We start from the raw sequence: 7,586 nt of genomic DNA, 5'->3' as shown, positions 1-7,586 counted from the left end.
TGATTAAGTCCTTTCCATTGTTCATCTTTAGTATCCTTCCATATTACTCTATGAGTATTGTTAGGGGTATTTATTATATTATCTATGGTAATTTTGTAACCAAAATATTTTTAGCCACAGTTTTATTCTTATCATTCAAAGTGAAATAATTAATGAATAAAAAGTTTTATTTAGGCATGTGCAGGATGTGCTCCCCCACATTCCCCCTTTTCTGTTTATGTGGTAATATTTTTAGCAACCCATTCTTCCTCTGAACTCTAGATTTTTACTTGGGATTATAAGGAATGCCTGTAATATGTTTTATATTGTAACATAGACAGAATTGTGTAAATGCAATAGAAGTATACCCAGGGCCATTATCTGTTTTATAGATTTTGGTATCCCTGCAAAGCAATAGAATAAATGATCAATCACAACTTGAATAGCCTCTAAACTTTGTGCTGTTGCCATTGTATATGAACTAAATGTATCTACAGAAACATTAATAGATTTCATTTTTCAAAAGGTGCATAATGAGTCATATCCATCTGTCATAACTCAATAGGAGTCTTGCCTCTCTAATTCTTAAAATAATGTGGAGGGGTAGGTAAATACCCCTTTGTGGACAGGATTTTACTGTATTTCTAGCTTGCTTTCTGGTGATTTTAAATTCTTTCCTTAGTAAAGAGGCACTATTATTGCTTTTATATATATATATATATATATATATATATATATATATTTATATATATATGTGTGTGTGTGTGTGTGTGTGTGTGTGTGTATATATATATATATATATATATATATATATAGAGAGAGAGAGAGAGAGAGAGAGATCCCAGCAATCCAGGGTGGGAATATTTATGTTCAATAAATAGGAATTATATCTATTTCTAATAACTTCTAGTAATTCTTTAAAGAGTTGATATAATATACATCAGTACTATGATCAATAAAGGCTGTTTTTATGCATCTGATGACAAGATAATCATGCTTCCTATATGTAAAAATATTAAGGAGTTGTGGCCATTCTCTTAATGCCAATAATATAGCATAATTTCTTTTCTATTATTGCATAAGCTTGGACATAAAGGTTGAGAATAAGATCCATCATATTTTTTAAAAATTTCAGGAAACCCAGAGTGTCATAACTTCTGATATTTTCCCCTCATTATCTCTACAAGGTTTAGATATTATTACAGTAAAATAGCTTATGTAGACAAAACTAGACCACATATCTTTTTCATCATCTTGCTCAACAACAAGTTATCTAACTATGGGTTACATAATTTTCAATTTCCCAATCATCTTTCAAATTCCTTCACATATACTCAATATTATTGGAAATAATTATAGTTAATATATACTTCCCAATCTCTTATACACTCTTCTTCTGAGTTTACCATTTTACTTCCTTAAAATTGATCATTTAATTCTTAACCTATGTGAAACATAAAATCTCTGGGCTGATATCTCACTGTCTTAAAGCAAAAACAAAATAAGTTTACTTAAAGTTAACCTTAGATCTGAATATCATTCACATGCAAATTTCTCACTCATTTCTGTATTATAAGCTAATTTTCCTTTTATTCCAAATTCATTCTGATTATCAAAAAGAAAATAAGATTCTCTATGTATTTAGTTTTAAATATATATATATATATATATATATATATATAATTAATTTCAAAAAACCCAATGTAATTTTCTTACCAAAGCCAGTGTTACAAGACATATATTATATATGTAGAATTTCTAATACATATATATATATATATATATATATATATATATATGTAATTTCCTAAACATGAGGTGGAAAATCAAAGTTTTTCACAAACCCTCTGGGCCAAAAAGACTTGGAGAGATATAACCTGTTGGCAAGGTACTCTCTAATTTTATTATAACAAATCTTTACAAATATGATGGATGACTTTCATTCATTTACATTTTGTTACTGTAACAAATTTTAATTTTTTTTAAAAAAGGTTTAAATCTCTTCTTATACAAAATTTACTAATTATACATAACACATTTTAAATTTAAAGTATATTCCCTAAAACTTTGCAAAAAAATATTAAGACCAGATGTTTCTAAAAATTTTTATGATTACAAAATTTTCTTTATAGTTCTCTTAATAATCTTATAACTTCTATAATTCCTATTCAAAATTACCTTAAATCCTTTTCCTTTTCAAAATATAAAAGTTTGCAAATTCTTCTTTTATGTGCATCAGTGCTATTCAAAATTTTCAGTACTCTAACTTACACTGACAAATGATATTCTGGTAATTGGAGATTCCCCACATTTTGATATATCAAGGCAATATATACTAATTCCTTACCTTTACTGTTTATCTTTCCTTTGTCACCTCAAGTTTTTAGTATACATGAACTATACCCCATTATTGAAAAATTATAAAGCCTAATTAAGAGCATATAACTCAGAATTCTGTGCCAACAAAGGTTTTGGCAGACTCCCAACCTCTATCAAGGCCATTCTGACCCTATCTATTTTAGCATACCCATTCATTCTTTTTCCTCCTATGATTCTGGAGGAGACAAAAAAACATTATAACAAAAAAAATTTATGTTATTTTTTTTGCAAATCCCATAATTCAGTTATATGTATATTGAGATAGCTTTGAACATAGGATTAACACCCATTTACCCAACTTGAAGAAACAGTTAACATTTACTTAACAATTGGTTTCATATCAAACTTTCCACTTTATGGGGATAATTACTTTTCCAATCAGTTCACTGCCAGATATTGAAAAAGTGGAAGTTTAATACAATTTACAGATTATTCCAACCTCATTTAAACACCTATTTCCATATAGACTTATAACTTTCTGTACTTTCTTCTTTTACTACATAAATTTGTAAAATCACTTTTCAGATTTCAAAAATCCATTCCTTATTCATACAAAGTCAAACCTCTCATATTTACTTTCTACTTTCTACATGCTTTAACCAACTTCCATACTTCACAAATGTTTCAAAAACCCCATTAGTCTCTATAGAACTTTTCATTATTCTGTGCAACTCTTTTTTTTCTGTATCCAAATAGTTTCAGAACCCATTACTCAGATTGAATTACTTACATGTTCCCTTAAAATGCTGTTCCATTATTCTTTGCCATAAACTCTTTTATTGACCAGTCAAGAAAAAATAATTTTAGGAAGAATTTCAATTTCTACTAGGTCCCTTATAAGTACAATTGGTCAAATCAGTAAGCAAAATTCTTTTTAGACAATCAGACCAGAAAATAAACAATAGAAAATAATAGAACCCCTTCTTTCCCAAAAACAACATGATTCTCAGGAAAATTTCCTATGGTGCCAATCATGTGTTTTTGAAAAAAAAAAATTTAATTTTGAAAAGAGAAAAAGGAAAGAGGATTGGCCAATCAGAACATAAAGACATGAAAATAAGTCTGACTAGGTAAAGACAGCTAAGTGCTTTTCCTCTGTCTGTATTTTAAAATATGCACATATGAAACACAACAAACAGAATCAGAGCACATTGAACCAGAACGGCCCCTGAACTCTGGGGATAGACAACTTTCAATCTATCACAATACATTTTTCCAAAAAAATGTATTAATATTTAACACTTCTATATTTTTAACTAGCATAACTTTTGAGAAGGCAAAATGGTCATTCAAAAACCCCTCAGTTTATCTGGAATATCCCCTTTCCCCTTTCTTCAAACAGAGTTTCTTCTTTTCTGGGAGGGGGGTAATGAAATCTTCTGTTCCCAAGTCCTCACTTTGACCCATAATTTTCTGTAATAACTAACATTATCAGAATCTATATTGATAAACTCCTGAACTATAATGTTACAATATCATTCTGGTAAAAGATGAACTATTTAGTTTCCCCTTATTTCTTTAATGGCATTACTTAGTACCCAATTATATATTTTAGAATTAACCTGACTCAGGGCAGCTAGGTGGTGCAGTGGGTACAGTACCAACCCTGGAGTCAGGACTACCTGAGTTCAAATACAGCCTCAGACACTTAATAATTACCTAGCTGTGTGGCCTTTGGCAAGCCACTTAACCCCATTGCCTTGCAAAAAAACTAAAAAAAAAAGAATTAACATGACTCTCTTGTCTTTTTTGGAATATACTTCTCCCAAACTTTTTCAAATTAAAAATAGGATTTCTTTTTATGATTTCTTTATATAATATATTTGGTAATAGACACTGTCTTTACTTATTCTTTAAACTCCAAATAAATTTCCTTTTTAATACCTGTTTATCCAAATCTTCATGAACTAATTCTTTCTCTCTCTGGCTAGTCCTTATTCTAAAGATATTCTTTCTGCCAAACTTCAAAGTCAAAAGATAAGAGCCAGAATTACAAAATGGACAAGCCATGGAGAGGAAGAAGGAGGGGGAAAACATTCTGTCAGAATCACAGTGAAGAAGAGGAGAAAAGAAAAATTCAACAACATTTTATCATATTAATATTCATTTATCTGTTCACACATTGTTCTCCCATCATGTAGATTCAAAGTACCTTCTAAGGTCAATTCTCCTTTCCTTGGGAACCATGGAGAACATCATAAAGAGTCTGTAAAGACTTATTTATTTGTTTTGTTGATAATTTCTAAGCCCTTCTCTTCAGTTTCTTTAATATTTTTACATCCTCTCCTGACTTTTTTTAGTTCTATATAAAGTTCATTCCTTATTAAACCTCTATGCCTGCTTGGAAAATAAAAGTAAAAACCTGCTGCTGCAGAATGGCTATATTCAAACCTTCCCCTCTACCTTTGATCATAAGATTCTTCACAGCTTTACCAGGGTTTTTTTTTTTTTTTCCTGAAGGACTGTCTCAGCCTCTAGACAGCTTCAAGTCCCTTGCACCTGTCCCACGTAAGGGTGCCAAATGTTGAGTTCCCCTATCTGTCAGGGGATTCATTCAGCTCAGGAGAGAAAAAGAAACATGCATACACCCAGGTGGGGGTACTAGAAGGACAACTAGCAGAGCCATTTAATTAAAGTATCAAACAGTTCATATAGAAGAAAACCACAAAATTAGCATTCAGGATAAAAACAATGATGTAACTCTAACTTGCGCAGGATATAATCTAGCTAGATGTAACTGAGGTCAATTAGTATGGGACCAGGGCTATCAACAAGTGAGGTCACAAATTATGCAGTTTTGTTATCAAATCAGAGTTCTGGGGAAATCCTTAACTTGAGCGTCACCAGAACTTAAGTCATTTTGTCATAACTGACTTTCTAAGCCAAACTCACTTGAGTAGCTCTCAGCAAGAAATTTCTCATTTGATTTTTGAAAAACCCAGGAGGCTGATGCTATTATTATCCTCTTTGACAGTTGAGGAAACTGAGGCAGCAGAAGTTGAGTGACTTGACCAGGGCCATATGAATAGTCAGTGTTTAATGATTGCTTTAAAGGCATATATTCTTGACATCAGTTCCAACATTCTACCTTCTGTTCAACTTAGCTGCCTTTATAAAAGTAAATTATTATCAAAATCTAGAAGTCACAATGCCACGATTAAATAAATAAATAAATGAACTTTGTGTAGTCAATAGCCATTGTATGATATTAAAGAAATCAGTCATATCATTAGAACCATTCATTAGGAGAAATTATTTTGTTAAGACTGTTGTATGATTTGAAATGAGCCACTAATAGAAAGGAGAAAAGTTAGGAAATTATTTTAATATTCCAAACAAAACTCTGGGATGAGTATTTGATCATGTTCCATGGGCTAATGGATTTGTAGGCTTAAAATAGGTCAAATTAGGATGCTTCTGAGTTATTGTTCTAAATGTTATAATTAAAGCCATAAGAATGGGTAAGTTTACAACAAATAAAAATATAAATAAGAAAAGAGAAATTAGATCAAACTTTGGGTGATATCAATATTTAAAGGATGAGAGGAAAAGAAATGATTAAGTGAAAGTGAAAGAAAGAACAGTCCTAAAGGTCAAGGTATTTTAAATATAATGTGGTAGAAGCCAAGGGAAGAAGAGAGAATAAACAGATATACTGATTTATCAAGGATTTCAAAAAACAGAAATGTTTATGAGCTAAGAAAAGACCATCTTTGATGAACATGGAGAGGATAATTCCAATTCATTGGAGCCAGTAGCATAAGTCTTTGAAGTAGACAATGGTTAATGAGAAGGTAAAAGCAGGGAGTATAAAACTCCTTTTAAGAAATTTAATGGGAGAGGCAGCTAGGTGATACAGTGGATAGAGCACCATCCTGGGAGTCAGGTGGATCTGACTTCTAATCCAGCCTCAAACATTTAATTATTACTTAGTTTTGTGACCTTGGGCAAGTCACTTAACCCCATTGCCTTGAAAACGAAATGAACAAAAATAAATTTAATTGGCAATGAAGCTTGACATGAAAACTTAAGTTGATGGAGGACTGTAGAAAGTTTTTTTTTTTAAAAAGAATAAATAATTTTAAAAAAGAATAAAAAAGAGGAGTATATTAAAGCTGAGAGAGAGAAAGAGAGAGAAAGAGAGAGAGAGAGAGAGAGAGAGAGAGATCTATATAGCAAGATCCTAGGACTATTAGTGTGGAATGGGTAACAGACAGAAGAGTCATCTTCAAAAATAAAAAAAAAAGAATTAGTTTCTCCTTTAATGAAATAATAAAGAATTAAGTCATGTAGAAGTTGAGTTGAGAGTTTTTCCATCAGGAAAACTTGGTATATTCAGACATGTAAGATATGAAATCATTTATGGAAAATGAGTGGTGGGAGTAAATGTGCAGGCCTAAATAGATATGAGAAAGATCAGAACAGACAATATCATGCAGATAACAAGAATCAAACCATGGATAAAAGGACTAATGAGTAGCAAAAACGACCCTAATGTGTTGAAATGTCAATAATTCTTTAAAATAACAAATTATTTCATGATTCTAGCAACAGAAATAGAGAAACAAAATATTTTTTTTAGGTTTTTTGTAAAGCAAATGGGGTTAAGTGCCTTTCCCAAGGTCACACAGCTAGGTAATTATTAAGTGTCTGAGACCGGATTTGAACCCAGATACTCCTCATTCCAGGACCAGTGCTTTATCCACTACTCCACCTAGCCGCCCTGAAATGAAATATTTCTTATTCCTTTAGTGAAGGTAACTCAAAGAACATCTACAATTTAGACACACAAACATAAGATATAGCTATTTCTTAGATTTTTGGAATCTTTGAATTGGAAGGAAACACAAAGCTTATCATGGCCTAGCACCATGCTATATTCCATATTTCACAAGTGTTCATCAAGATCCACTGGAAGACTTTCACAGAATGTAAACTTGATACTTCATTAGAAAGTAAATTCTGCTTTTGGAGAACATTTTAAATTCTTATGGTTTTCCTCGTATTGTATAAAATATATTTCCTGTATTTGTTAACGCAGTAAGAAGTCTTTGGAATTTATTGAGTAGGGATGGGTGACCTGATTGGACTTACATTTTAGGAAAATCACTTAAGTGGCTAAATGTAAGACAAATTACAGTGGGGAGAGCATTAAGGCAACAAGACCCATCAGCAGGTTATCACAATAGTCTATTTGTGAGATGATGAGAGCCTTAGAGTTATAACAG

The sequence above is a fragment of the Macrotis lagotis genome, chromosome 6 (genome assembly GCF_037893015.1).
Source record: "Macrotis lagotis isolate mMagLag1 chromosome 6, bilby.v1.9.chrom.fasta, whole genome shotgun sequence".
NCBI lineage: Eukaryota > Metazoa > Chordata > Mammalia > Peramelemorphia > Peramelidae > Macrotis > Macrotis lagotis.
This window is presented reverse-complemented; position numbering follows the sequence as displayed.